Source organism: Rhinolophus sinicus, linkage group LG01, assembly GCF_036562045.2.
Source record: "Rhinolophus sinicus isolate RSC01 linkage group LG01, ASM3656204v1, whole genome shotgun sequence".
Lineage (NCBI taxonomy): Eukaryota > Metazoa > Chordata > Mammalia > Chiroptera > Rhinolophidae > Rhinolophus > Rhinolophus sinicus.
In genome coordinates, this window is record NC_133751.1 from 184700874 (window position 1) to 184716430 (window position 15557).

Consider the following 15557-nt stretch of genomic DNA (forward strand, 5'->3'; position numbering starts at 1 on the left):
GTGATGACATTATGCTATGTAACACTCCATCTGAGGGACTTGAGAGAGAAAACCTGTGGCTGGCCTTGGAGAAGCAATCGCTGTGATGGGGACTGCCTATGGAGAGCGAGTGCCACGTGGCAGGAAACTGCACATGGACTCTGGGTGCTGAGGGCTTCCGTCCTGTAACCATGAGGAACTGAATCCTGCCAACAACACTGTGAGCTTGGAAGAAGATCCCACGTTCAGAGAGGCCTGCAGCCCAGCAGCATTTTCACGAGTCCTCTAAGAACTTGAGCAGAGGACCCAGCCAAGCTGGGCCCAGACTCCTGAACAACAGAAACGGTGAGGTAATAACTATGCATTGTTTTAAGCTAGCAAGGTTGCAGTAATTGCTTTTACAGCAACAGAAAACCAATGCACCCTCCCAGGCCTGCACTTCTTCAAGAGTGCTTCCAATTCCAGAGGTTCCCTCTCTCCATCTGCCATCAACATTCCTATCTGAGCTGGCTGTCAAGACAGACATTAATTTGGCAAACTGATTTCTCATTTATGATTTACCTGCCCCTACTAGGGATCCTTAGTATTTTGTAAGAGAGGACTTGGAGAAGTACTGGCCAAATCAAATGTGTAATTGACTCACAATGATGGAATTTCAGAAAATCACACAGAAAAGTAGAAGTAATTTTGTGCCCGGAGATGGTCCCAGTGGGCCTCAAGCCTTACCTTAGGTCCTTACCTAGGAATAAGTCCTGCCCACTGCAAAAACCCTGAACAATGGAACCAGGAGCCAGGGACAGCACTGCCACTTATGCAGAAGACGTACTGGGGACAGCTTCTGTTTTCTTTTCTGAAAAATAGGGGCGAGACCTCCCCTGCCTGCCTCAAAGGGCTATTGTGAGGACCATGCCCTCTGATGCATAAGTGTGTGATAAGCGGAAATATAGTATATTGGTCTCTGCCCCTGGTTACTGGCACAGAGCTCCTGAAACCCTTGTAATTTCCTGGGTGATAGGAGTGTCTGTTGTTCTACTGAGGCTACTCTTAATGGGCCCCTAGATGGGGGCTAGTCACTAGGAAGACAAAGCCATGATTAGAAGCTTGGAATGTTCAGCCCTACCCCTCATTCTCTTGAAAGGGGAGAAGGACTGGAAATGCAGTTAACAATTGATCCTGCCTACGTGATGAAGCCTCCGTAACAATCCCAATAGTATGGGGGTTCAGAGAGCTTCAGGTTGGTGAACATATCCGTGTGTACCAGGAGTGTGACACACCCCAACTGCACAGGGACAGGAGCGCCTGTGCTTGTAACCCTCCAGTCCTTGCGCTCTATATCTCTTCAGCTGTATCCTTTATCATGTCTTTCAATAAACTGGTCAATGTAAGTGTTTCCTTGAGTTCTGTGAGTTGCTCTAGCAAGTCAATAGAACCTGAGGAGAGGCATGGGAACCTCCGATGTATAACCAAGTTGGACAGAAGTTGTGGGTAACCTGGGGACCTACTGCTTGTGACTGGCATCTGAAGTGGGGGACAGTCTCAGGGTACTGAGCCCTTAACCTGTGGGATCTGACACTATTTTCAGGTAGATGGTGTTGGAATTGATTAGTTAAATTGCAGAACACCCACCTTGGGACGGGAGAAACCCTCACATCTGGTGACCAGTAGTGTCAGAGGTTATGAATGTGATAGTCACGTAAGAATAAAGGACAGACATAGAGAGGAAAAGTCAGCTTTCTTCTACTCAATGTGAAAGCACTCTGTGAGCAATGTACATACACATATATATGTATGTATATATACATATATATTTCTTTTTTTCCCCCACAGAAATAGATTGAAGTGATGAAGTACTGTGTCTCCCCAAATATAAGACCTAGTCGGACAATCAGCTCTAATGCGTCTTTTGGTGCAAAAATTAATACAAGACCCGGTATTATATTATATTATATTAATTATATTATATATTATATTATTTATATTATACTATATTACATTACATTATATTATATTATAGACCTGGCCTTATATTATAGCAAAATAAGGCTGAGTCTTATAATAATTTTTGCTCCAAAAGACGCATTAGAGTTGCTTGTCCGGCTAGGTCTTATTTTTGGGGAAACACGGTAACACAGATAATTTCAGCCCAAAAGACCCCAATGTACACATTCTGACGTCATCCCTGCAACTTCAGTACTGACCTTGCCCACGTCTATTGTCAGGCTTCCATTTCCTTACCACCTCTCAGTTTCAACCAGAGGCTGACATTTAACTTCTCCCGGCTCCCATGCAGCTGCCAGAGGCCAGGGGAGACTGAAATGGGGCTCCTCTCACAGCCCAGCATGTGATTAACCTGGGAGGAAGAGGCCTCCAGGAAGGTTGCAGATGTCTGGGGAGTCCCCTGACACCAGGCCAAAAACAGCCCCATCAAACTGCCCAGGCTCTGTGCGTAGTGAGACTGAGAGCACTGAGTTCTGCAAACCCAAGCATTGAAGCCCCTGAGAGTTCTAGAACTCTCTCTCACCCGCAGGGCTCCACTGTGTCCAAATCTGTATTTCAAATGGCAGAGGTGCGCTACCACTTTCCTCTGACACCTATATGGCTTACAGTGACATCTACATAGGCAAGGGGTTTTTATTGGAATTACATGGAGAAGAAAAAGAGTAAGAAAAAAAGGAAGAGGCTGATTTATCCTCCAGATAGTCAAACAAACAGAAAACACATAAGAAATAATGGCTTCCCACTTTAAAGCCAGGGGTTGAAGTGCAGGATCCCATGATTCATTGGAGAAGTGAAAAAACTCTTCTTCTTCAACTAAACTCAATGATTAAATTATAGAATTTAATAATAATGTAATAGTAAAACAGCCATAACAATCCTAAACAGTCACTGCGTTTACCATGTGCCTGACACTGTGCTAAACGTTTTCCACACATTCTGTCACTCACTCAACCCTAAAGGGAAGGTACCATTACCGACCTGATTTAACAGATGAAGAAACCAAGGCTTGGTGAAGTAGAGTAATTTATACAAGGTCATGCAACTAGCAAATGATAAAGCTGGCCCTTGAAGTGAGCCAGCTATGTCTGCCTCCACAGCCTGGGTTCTTAACCCTGGTACCATCTTGCTCGCTGAAAATGGATGTGCACAAAGATGCCCCCACTCTCCAGAAGAGCCAAGGATGCTGACCACAAATCTACTCCCACTACAAACTCATGGCACTCCCTTCTCCCACCCTTGTTCTTCCAAGAGCCTCATCAAATATGCCTGAAGCAGGGATTCTCTCCCTAGCTCCCCAAACCTTACAATGACCCTCCCCTCCTCAGAGAAAAGATAATAGGCCCCACACAATAGCTGTTCATATTAACAGTACCATCAATATCATTGCTACTTGTTTCTCTGGGTATAAAATATCAATGATATACTGAAGTCCTGAGAGAGTCTATGGACTTTAACATTTTCAGAAAGTGAAAATTCTCTTTACTGGAGACAATTTAACTAACTCAATTTCCCTTGCAACTTGGTGCCAAACAAACAAATCGATATCATTTTAGAATCCAAGGAAGAAGTTGATAGCTTTGTCTGGAACAATTTCCGTGGGTGGCCAGAACTTGACCCTTTCATATCATTGACGTACTTTGTAAAACCAGATTGGATTTTGATTGTTTGGCATCTTCTTTAAGGATTTAAAATTAGTAAGCAATGGAAAATGTGGAGCTAATAAGTTAACAATAGCATTGGGAAAAAAAGCATGGGTTAAAAATTATCAGAAGTTTGCAAGCTGAAATTAATATTGAATGCATTGGGAGAAGGTAAAGTTTTGGCCAAAATGAGAGTGAAAGCAATCGTTGGAGTAATGGCAGTCTCTGTGTGGAAGAGGAGATAATCATTTAGATGGGCATATGGAGGCTATCATGCATGGGAGTTTCACTCAATGTACCTGCTTATAAAGAAGGAAGGGAGGAAGAAAACAAAGGAATGAGGATCAGAAGCAAGGAAAGAGGGAAGAAGGAAGCAAGGAGAGATGAAAGAGGAAAGGCAAAAATGTGGACTCTAAGTTAAATCCAACAAGGGCAAGTAAAATCTGTATAACAGCAACCAAAAGATTTTCCAGTTCTCACCTCATGAAATCTAGATATTAAAAAATACAAAACAAAAAATATTAGATAATGTACTAGAATTCTTGGTATCAGAACTTGACCTGTAGTTCAGAAAATAATAATAGGAACGTTTAAGGCCACAAGAAGTAGAAGAGCATGGTAACAGAGAATATTGTGTTGGATGATATTTTTTTATCTAGGTAAACTAAATAGCAGTTTTCCAACTTTTGCTTTTCATAAGAATAGCTATTATTTATTGAGTGCCTTGTGTACCCATCTCTGTGCTAAACACTATTTGTAATACTCTATTTGATTTAATCTTCCCAACAAGTGTACCAGATAACTGTAATTACCCTCATTCATTCATGAGAAAACTGAAAATGAGAGAAGTTAAGGTGCTCAAAGAAACATGGGTATTAAGAGGCAGAGCTGCTCATCAGTGCCAGCTCTGTGTGACTAGGTAACCTGCTCAATCACAAGTGCCATTATCACCACCACCACCACCACCACCACGTACAGAGCAATTTACAGAGCACCATTTTTAATCCCCACCACAACCCCTTGAGGTGGTAACAACAGCTACTCCCATTTTACAAAGTGGGAAACTGAGGCTCTGAGAGGCTCAATAATGCCAAAGGTCACCTGGGTAGTAGGTTATGGAGTTGGGATATAAACTCAGACAAGCTGACTCCATGCATTAAATCACTGCTTGCTTCAGTATTCTGTACATTTCAGAAATAGGTCTAACGCTTGAAAACATTCCTGTTGATAAATGGCTTTGCTCTACTGTACTATGAACATGAGAATTAGCATCAAAATCAGGTTAAATTCAGCTATAGGTCATTTAATACAGAAACCTGTGTTTTGTGTGTTATTTTCATTTTCTCACTTTGATGGAAATATGCTGTAATGAGTCAATTGTGATAAGTCACATTAATAGTCTATAGAAATAGAAATTAAAAAGTTGTTTCTTAGTCTTACTAAAGCAACAGTGAATTAACAAATTAAGAGAAATACTGTAAACAGAAAACAGTATAGGAGGTGGCTAGAAACCCTTTCCCTCTACAGGCTTTGCAGTATATGTATATTTGTAGACATACACAACTTGGGCTATTTATTAGGTCTTGGTAACTGACTTGTACTTTAGGTAAATTTGCCTGGCAACAAATAGGAAAAACAATCAAGTTTGAAGAGCTCAGCTTATCTCCCCTTTTCCACTCTCTTTCTGCACTTTAACTTTCACAATACATTGGTTAAGTTATAGGTATTGATCTAACAACTGAGAGGTACTCTAGAAAGAACACATTTTATAAAACATGAATTAGTTAGGATAAGATAGGCTATGCTACATTAAAACATGCACCAGTGACTTAATGCCAGAAAGTTTAATTTCTTGTGCACACAGACTTCTGTGTCCGTTGGGCAACTGTCCAGTCTCTGTCCTTCATTTGGGGACTCAGTAACCTGGGCTACTTCCACATATGGCTTCACTATCTAAGGACATGACCTCCAAGCTCACAACAGCAGAGAAAGAGAGAGGGAGAGCTGAAGAATCACACACGGGCTCGTAAATGCTTTGGTTCATAAATGGCACATGTCACTCTGCTTACGGTTCAGTGGCAAATACCACTTATGGCCCAGAGAGCGTGGAAATGCAGGAAAGCACGTGCATAGCTGGTGGGTAATGAATGCCTCTGACACAAAGAATTACATACATGTTTTCGTAATACTACTACTACCACTACTACTAATACTAATACTACAACTAATAATAATACTATGTATTTATCATAACCAAAGTTCATTTTTCAAGGAACAAACTTTTGGTTTTGTTCATCAGTTCCACTAAGGTGATTTTGCTTCATTTTGTTTTTATCTTTAATCTGCCATAAACATTTCTACTCTTTAGGGTTAATTTTTGTTGTTCTTTTTATATCTACTTAACCTGGGTACTTTATGTTTAATCTTTCTTATTTTCTAATAAAAGTTTAAGACTATAAATTTCCCTCTGAATACCACTTTGGCTACTTCCTGTAATTTTGGTTTCCTTGTGGTTTACTTTCCTTATGGTTTCTCTTTTTCTAAATATTTTGCAATTTTACTCTGACTCCCTCTTTCTCCAGATAATTAATTATTTAGGAATGTGCTTTGTTAATTTCCAAATGTACAGGTTTTGAGTGGTTCTCTTCTGTTGTTTATAATTTCTTTACATCATAATCAACTAACATGTACCACCTATATGATATCAAAAAATGTTTAACTTGTTGAAATTTCTTTGGTCTGTTTTTTGTTTTTATTGTTTGTTTTTTTTGTTTGTTTTTGCTATATTCATCGTACTCTCTTAAGCAAGGTGTAGAATTACATAGGGAGTTTTTACCAAAAAAAACCTATAGCCAAAGTCTCCTTCAGACTACTGAGTCAGAATCTCCATGGGCAGATCCAGGCATTACCCTTTTACCTTCCCCTTCACACCAACCACAGAAATGACTCTCACTTACATCACTGGCTGAAAACTTCTGCTCCAACTATTTTGTAGATTTGGAGTTTGAGGAGTTGGGAGTTTGGGAAAAGATTGCAGGAGAAGCAGATTGGGTGTAATGGAGATGGAGAATCCTGCTTGATGACATCTAGTATCTGTATCTTGCTCATCTTTGTATCTCATTTGTCTCTGTATGCACAATGCCTGGCACAGAGAAGGCATGAAGAGCTGTGGATGATTAGATGAATCAATAGTTGCCTAAGCAACTAGGAGCATCATAATGATAGCTAAAGGTCTGTGCAACCGATATAAAACCCTATTTCATCTCCTGAAATATCAACACTTAAGAAAAGGTGTGACAGTGACACTGTTTTTGTATCTTCTCCCCATGCACGATGTTAAGCATATAGTAAACACTTCATAAGTACATCTTAAATGTAAGTTACAAGCATGTGTATTAGTTTCCTACTGCAACTGGAACCAATTACCACAAATTTAGTGACTTAAAGCAATACAGACTTATTATCCTAGAGTTCTGGAAGTCAGAAGTTCAAAATGGGTCTCCCTGGGCTAATCAAGGTGGTGCTAGGGCTGCATTCCTTTCTGGAGGCTCTAGGAGAGAATCCCATTTTCTTGCCTTTTCCAACTTCTACCGTGTTTCCCCGAAAATAAGACCTAGCTAGACAATCAACTCTAATGCGTCTTTTGGAGCAAAAATTAATATAAGACCCAGTCTTATTTTACTATAATATAAGACCAGGTCTTATGTAATATAATATATTATTATATTAATATATTAATTTTTGGTCATTCCATTCCAGCGCACCTATCACATTCCTGGAAGATTTCTAGGAGGATGGATACATGTCTCAATATTTGCCTACCCAGCTTTAGCGGTCACTGCTGAAGGACAGTTTAGTGATAGTCCACGTGCACTCCTGAGACAGAGCCCGCTGCCCTGATTTAGAGGCGGAGGCTGCTCCATGTCACCCTCTTGTGCAGAGGAGTAGAGAAATCCCTCCCTGTTTCTACCCAACATTGGCTAAAACTCCATGGAAAACATTTGTTTTCAGAGTGAAGTTCCCCAGAGCTTTTAGAATCCACTTTTTTCATCATTTTAAATCTACTTATTGGGAAATCTCTCTAAAACATATTACACAAAAATAATCATCATACTGAGTCAATACTGAATGAGAGGTCTTAATAGCATAAAATACATTATTCATTTCCTTGCCTTGAAAAGGGTACTCTAAATGCAATTTTAACTCTTCTTCCTGGCTGGGGACCTCAGTTCTTTGACTGTTCCGTAGACTGATAGAATACCAATTATTTTTTTGCATGTTTATGACATTTTGAAAAAGGTGGTTATTTTTTAGTTGTTGCTGTTATTCTGATTTTTTTGCCTCCTTTTGCTGTCAATGGTCACGTTTTGATCTTGAGTTTGTCAGCGTGGCTTCCCTTAGCAGCTTCCTTCCCCTTTTCATTTGCTGTGGAGACAGTAACTAGGATACCAAGCTAGCCAGAATTGTAAGTGAAACGGGGTTGAACAGGCCTATAAAGAGCTCTCTTTCAAGTGAAATGTGTGAGATTTAAGGCAAAATCCGAGTGACCTTGCACACAGGACTGCCCGTTCCATCTGGAATTCGTGACTGTTTGACATCTATTTGGCTGCTTAGTAGCTATTTTTACCTCTGCTATTTTTGTTCTGAATAGGTTAGTGTGAAATAGTTGTTTTGGCAAGATGAAATATTGCTATATTTTCCAATTTCCCAAAGCCTAGAAATGGAATAACACTTCCTCAGTCCTGGGATCGTGAAAAAAGAAAAAGAAAAAGTCATGACCCTGTCAATGCTTGTGGCAATGTGACATGAAATTAGGACTGCAACTTAAATGTCCATTAACAGGCGAACATGCAAAGGATGGCTCATCTGTATAACGAAGTAGTAAGCAGCTATGAACTGTGTATACCATATATACACGCTAACTGGCAGATCTGTTTAGTTGTGGGGGCAGGTGCACTGATAAAAAGTGCTGCTCTCCTGGTCCCCCAGCGGACAGTTCTGATATATCTCATAAGGCTGCTCAGGCGGTACCAGCAGGATTTAGCACATCACCCACTGCCCCACTCAGTAATGCATTCTTATAATACCTTTCTTTCCCTGCTTCATCTCCCCCAACCCCAGTCCTTACCTGCTTCCTGTGAGCACCTCCCCAAGTCCCTGCACACAGCCTTTGTCTCAGGCTTTACCTTTGAGAGAAGCCATGGAAAGAAAACTGTCAAGGGAGAAAATAGTGTTTAGAGAGGCTGCACCCATCTTGCAACCATGAGGGGAAGACCAAGAGAATTGCAAAGGAACTGACCCAGAACCATGGCATCATTGGACGACAGAGCCACCATCTACCTCTAGGCATCTTACTCCATGAAAACAATAACCCTCCATTAATTCACTTGCAGTTGGGTTTTGTGTGATTTGCAGACAAAAGTACTTCTTGGGAGTATTTTCTTCAGCGCTGACAGCAGAGCAATAAGGCCTCTGCGTGGGGAAGCTTGGGGGGGTGGGGGTGAACGCCAGGCAGCTTCCAGTGTATGGAGTTCGAGCTTGGGGAGGATGCTGGTTTGAGAGAAGCAGAGACAAAAGACAAAGACGGTCTGGTGGTTTAAATTCTTCTACCAGTGAATTCCTCTTTTTGCCTGAAATAGTTGACGTATATAGTTTCTATGACTTGCAAACAAAAATCCTGTCTAATTTAAGTATGAGCTCATTCTTATTTTACCAAAAACAAAACAAAAACAGACACAAAAAAACCCAGTTGCTGTTTATGTTCATGTAAGCATGGAAAAAATATAAATGGATGTACTAAATGGCTATCAGTAGTTATTACCTGGGAGAGTTGGAATAGAGGGAAGAACGTATGTATCACTTTTACTTTTACAAACTTCCTAATGTTTAAACTTGTTATAACCAGCTTGTATCATTTTTGTAACTTCAAAAGACTAAAAACTGCAGAAACAGAGATTTTAAAACGTGTGTTGTTTTATGCTCTTACGTTTGAGCTATACGGCAATTGAAAACCAATACACATCATTACAAACCTGAGAACCACTGCTTGCAAACCACCCAACAAACCTCAGACAACCACAAATCCCAATGCCTTCATAAAACCAGTACTAATGTGTGGAGTGAGGGCCTGATGCTGGGAAGTTGTCTCCAACTGGCCTGTGACTGTGACCGGCCAACCCCCAACTCACACACACATTACTTCCATTATTTCTCCCAAAATCCACCCCAAATAAGCCCATATTCTAAGGTAAAAACAAACAAACATAAAACAGTGTGCTTGCTATGCAAATGCAGCTTCAAAGAAAGCTCATCCACTCACCCCTTTCCATCCCAAGGCATTTCTAGACAGAAAAATCTAGAATTTGCACAGCTCCATGAGTCTGTGTAAACAGCCTGGAGAGTTGCTAAAGGAGGTGGGAAGTGTGCTGAGCCAACCTAAGCACACAGGCTGATGAGAAGGAGCCAGGACCAGAGAGGATGGGGCCATGGGAAACTGATACAGCTGGCTCAGTCACAAGCCACTTGGTAGGTGAACCAAAGCACATAATTATGGGGACATGACATTCTCAATGGAGATGGGGTCAGCAAGTAGAGCACAGACAGCTAAACGAAGACCAGGTGACAGTTCTGAGTGACGCCAGCAGAACCCCAAGTGGTGGCTGGAGGGTGGCAGTAGAATAGCTCTTGTGTGAGGCTGGGCGGGGGGGGGGGGGGGTTGGAGGCAGCGTCTGATGATAGGTGAGACCCAGAATTCTGGGCAGGGATACGGAGGCAGAAATTCGGGGTATGAATAGTAAGAGCTACACATGCATACTTACTATTAATACATGCCAAGTGCTGTAACCTCACACTTCACTTAATTCTCCCAAAAACCTTGTGAGGAGGGAAGTTTTATCATTTCCGTTTCTCAAATGAAGAAACTAAGGTAGATAGAACATATATGATTTGCTCCAAGTCACAAAGCTAATATTATTAGTCAGCTAGGGCTGCCATCACAGAGTAACACAGACTGGGGGATTTAAACAACAGAAATTTATTTTCTCAGCATCTGGAGACTCGAAGTCCAAGATCAAGGGCCTGGCAGGGTTGATTTCTGGTGAAGCCTCTCTTCCTGGCTTGCAGAGGGCTGCCTTCTTGCCGTGTCCTTACATGGCCTTTCTTCTGTGCACAGGTGGACAGAGAGATCTCTGGTTTCTCTTCCTCTTCTTATAAGGACACCAGTCCTATCAGATTAGGACACCATCCGTATGATCTCATTTACTCTTAATTACCTTCTTAGAGGCCCTATCTCCAAATACTGTACATTGGGAATTAGGGCTACAACATATGAATGGGGGGGTGGGAAAGGAAGACAGATAATTCCGTTCATAAAAGCTAGTTAGTAGCAAATACAGACAGCATGACTCCAGAGCCTAATATTCTTTGTGTATATTTTTACATTTTACTGAGGTGTAATGTAAATATAGTTCAATGATTTTTGAATAAATGCATCCATCCTTGTGGTGCACACTCCTAGCAAGAACTACACAGCACTCTTAACCATTACACTCTACCAGACTATCTGAGGACAGGAGGCGATGCCACTGGTCCATTGCATGGCAGCCCGGCCTCATCCCTGGCACTGCAGATGCAAAGCTCACTTGCATCAGGACATACTTCTGAGCTCCCTCCCACACCCCACCACATGCGGTTCCGCCTGCGCCAGCCCTCAGGCTCTGCTGCTCGGCTCTGGATCCCAGGAGACGGACCCTTGCCAGCTGGTTTCTCAGGGTATTTCTCTCCCTCCCTTTCTGCCTAAGGCAGTGTCTCTGGCATCTCCTCTGAGCCTCCAGCTCCTCCCAGGCAGTCCCACCATGGTTTCCCAACAGATGACCGTACTGCCTTCTCCACTTTGGTTAAAAAAGCACTTCCTCCCAGGTGACCTCCAGTTTAGAAGGAGCAGTGGCACCCTGCTGTTGTTATTCTTTGGGTTATGTTGCCATCCATTGTTTGGCTTCTCAGCTCTTCCTTCTCATATATAAACAGTTCTCTGCATTCAATCCCAAGTTTCAAATATTCAGCATGCTTTCTCTCTTCCTGGTTACACTCTCCTAGTACACTGATATGTCACCTACTTGTCAGGACAGGCTCAGAAACTGGGGCGGTTCTAGGCATTAGAGGGAGCCCATGCACAGAGGCCGAAAGGTACCGGAGTCGTTAGCAGAGATTTCTCTAAGAGGATACCAGAGATCGTATTTACATTTGTTCTCCACTTGTTGACATCTTGTTGGTCCATCCTGTTACTATATTAGCACTTGGCTCCAATTCATTCATTGCCCATGGCTCACCTGGATCTCTGCAAGCTCTCAAGCCTAGAGATGCGTCTATCACCTGCTTCTTCAGCTAATGTCATGACGCAAAGCTATTAATTGGATTTGTCAAACTGCCACATATATATATTTTTTAAATGTGTTTGCCCAAATGAAGTGGCAGGGGAGAAAACAGTGAGCGAGGAGAGCAAGAAGGGACACTTCAACACTGACGAACCTTCAACAGCCAGGGGTACCCTGCCAACCAGTTGGGTGTGGGAGAGGAAGCCTCTGTAGAGGCTTAAAAGAGGCAAAATGCCCGGTCAGCTCTGAGTCCAGTTTACAGCAGGCTCTGGCTAACTGTAAAATCCGTACTGAGTAGATCCCAGGATGACGGCAGAAGGACCTCCATCTATAGTTTGGCTGCAAAACTAAGCCTTGTCTTCCAAGAGCCTTTGACTTGAGGAGGGAGAACCGGGAGGCAGACTGCACCCACTGGCTCGCTGCCCTATATCCGGGGACTTCTCCAGAACGGCAGTGGTTGTGAGGCAAACTTCCTCTGTCAGCTCACACCACCTAAGTAAGAGCTGTTTGCCTGTCCTGACTGCAGGTGTAAAAGCCCCACTGTCAGGGGGTAAACACCAGCTAGTTCCCACTTCTCCTTCCCTCTCTCCGTGATAGATCACTTTAGCTGGGAGAACTGTTGTGAACCAATGGGGCAGCTAATGGGAGAAATGTTCACACACACACACACACACACACACACACACACAAAATAAATAAATAAATAAAGGATGAAAGAATCCTGTTAGTCACAGAGCTTTTCATCTGAACCGCAGAACAGGCTCTTGCTCTCTGTTAGAATAATAAAATCAGTCTTGCACTGTATCAGCTCCACAAACAAAAGCAGCTCCCTGGAATGCAACTCTCCGGGGCGTCTGAGTCGGATTTAGTTCTCATGGGGAAAAGCGTACATTCAAAGGAGAGATGGAGTAGCCTTAAGAAAGTCAAAGAAATAAATAATCTTGCTATTCAAACGAGGAAAACACAGGCTGTGAGGCAGCTCTCCTCTGTGGTTGATTCAACACCTGGTGAACACACAGCATGGTCTCTGCCCAGGCTGGAATTTTCCCACAGCAGACCGGCACCTGCAGAGGTCCAGCAAAACGCCAGGCCTGCCTTTTAGACCTTGGGAAATAGGGTGAGAAGGAAGGGCTGGAGAGCTATCTGATTCCAAAGGAAAATCACAGAAACCAGAAGTTATTGTAAGAGAAGCACCTCAAAGCAGGTGGCTAGAGCTATTTTAAGGGTACAGAAATACTCTTTGTGGAAAAATGTTTAGGAAAAGAAAAAACTCAGAGTGCATGAGTATCATATTATAGGAACAAAATGTTCTCCTAAATCAAAAGCCATTATGGAATTGGTTGTTTTAATAGCACGTAAGCACCTAAGCAGCAGTCCTGTGAGGTAAAGAAATGTGGGTTCGGTACCTCCATTTTACCATTCTTCATCCACCCCACCCCCATCTCGCTTCACTCCTGCCTTCAGCACGCCCTTTCCCCAAAGTCACCCAGGACTCAGAATTCTCTGAAAAAGAGAGTGTTCCTTTAAATTATTCATAGTACAGTGCTACTGACTTCCTATCTTTCCTTTCCCAGAAGTATTTGCTATGTAAGAATTCAGTGAAAATGAGCAATGCTTGAAACAAATAATGAATCACTGCTGGTAAAATTTCAGGCACTTGTAAAAATTTCATTGGGGGCGCGGGGAGTCTCTTGCCCACACCCTAAATGATACGATGTATAAAAATATTCTATAACCTTGACTTCTTTTAGAGCACTAATTCACATTATATTGTGTGAGAACATTATTTTTAAAATGCTGACTTTCAAAAGTTGAGATCACAATTTTCAATCAAAATAGCCATGTGAGTAAAGAAGGCCAGCAGAAAAATATTTATGAATTTATTTCAAATTTGTGTTCTCCTCCTCATGTTTGAACTTTTATATCAATAAAGGTACGGGAGGGGTGGCCGGATGGCTCAGTTGGTTAGAGCGGGAGCTCTCAACAACAAGGTTGCTGGTTCAATTCCCACATGGGATGGTCGGCTGTGCCCCCTGCAACTAAGATTGAAAATAACGACTGGACTTGGATGAGCTGCGCCCTCTGCAACTAGATTGAAGGACAACGACTTGGAGCTGATGGACCCTGGAGAAACACTCTCTTCCCCAATATTCCCCAATAAAATTAAAAATAAAAATAAATCTTTCTTTAAAAAAAATAAAAATAAAAATAAAGGTATGGGAAAGTTTTTTCAATAACCAGAAAACCTTTCTAAAACCCTGTTTGACCTTGTCATATTTCTTTTCTACCAGTGCACCAAATAATTTTGGCAGTGTTTTACCCAAATCACACTCTGGTCCCAGTAGCGATAAAATCCATCGGATGATAGTTCTATGTCTATATTTAGAATTATAAGGGATTGACATTCTCGTTCCTGACTATGGTAGACTACGGCCAAACACGGCTACAATACAACACATGTTCTTTCACAATATGACTTTGCCACTCCTCCCTTCAATAGATGGAATCTATTATACTTCCTCTCCCCTTTAACCTGGGCTCGCTTTGTGACTAGCTTTCACCAGCAGAATCTGGCAGAAGTGACTCAGTGTGATTTCTAGGCTGTGGCTTTAAGAAGCCTTAGAACTTCCATTTCACCTTCTTGGGGACCCCGAGACTTCAGGTAAGGAAGTCCAAGGAGCAGTGAGGTGCCCCACCTGACAGCTGGCCCCGGACATGTGAGTGACACCATCATGCATCCTCCAGCCCCACTCACAACCAGCCAACACATGTAGAGCAAAAGCAAGCCTTCCCCACTGAGTCCTGCTCAAACTGCAGATCTACAGCATCATAAGCAAATTAGTGCTTTAGGTTACTGTGTTTTGGGTTATTTGCTATACAGCAGTAGATAACCAAAACACTGATCTTACACAAAAATGACTAAATTGTATACAGCTATCCAGAATTGACACATCAAAGATGAGCTACTTTACCTCAGAAAGTGTAATCTGTCTCAGTACAAAAATGTAAAGGATTAAAGTCCAAATTATGCTCTGAATCAGAGACTGCTCCTTCAACATCCATATTTCCCTTCTTCTATGGTGGTGGTTCTCAAAGTGTGGTCCTGGACCAGCAGTATTAACAACACACAGGAACTGGTTAAAAATGCAAATTCTTGGCCTCCTACTAAATGAGAAACTCTGGGGCTGGGGCCCAGCAACATGTATTTCAACAAGTCTTGCAGGTGAGTCTGATGCATGCTGAGGTTTGAGAGCCACTGTTGCACAGCAATAAAACTTCTGATGTTCAACTGGTGTGCCTGTCCTGGGTAAAGACCAGGCAAGGTGGCTAGGTAAGGCAATGATGACGTTCTGGCCAGAAGAAGTAAGCAGAAATGGGGAAAGGGCTGTTCCCATCCCTGTCCCTTTCACCTTTATGCTGGCTGGAATTCATAGATGATTGCGAGAGCCCCAGAAACTGTCTCAGACCATGACATGATCCTGGGAAACGAAACGATGCACAGCAGAGCAAGAAGATGGAAGGAGCCTGGGACCCTGATGCAATGGAGCTGTCTCATTAGCTCTGGATT

General features: G+C 42.3%; 1 long non-coding RNA gene across 6 annotated transcripts in view; it reads right to left on the reverse strand.

The window, feature by feature from the left end:
- The window catches only part of LOC109445030 (uncharacterized), a 282305-nt gene that overhangs the window by 248756 nt on the left and 17992 nt on the right, over window positions 1-15557 (reverse strand). The window contains exon 3 of one of the 6 annotated variants that reach the window (XR_012489466.1): window positions 8770-9167. The exons of 4 other annotated variants lie outside the window; for them this stretch is intronic. This is a non-coding gene — a long non-coding RNA (uncharacterized LOC109445030). Of the gene's footprint in view, window positions 1-8769; window positions 9168-10627; window positions 10841-15557 lie in introns of those variants that run through there. One more of the 6 variants, XR_002136986.2, reaches the window with a different exon arrangement.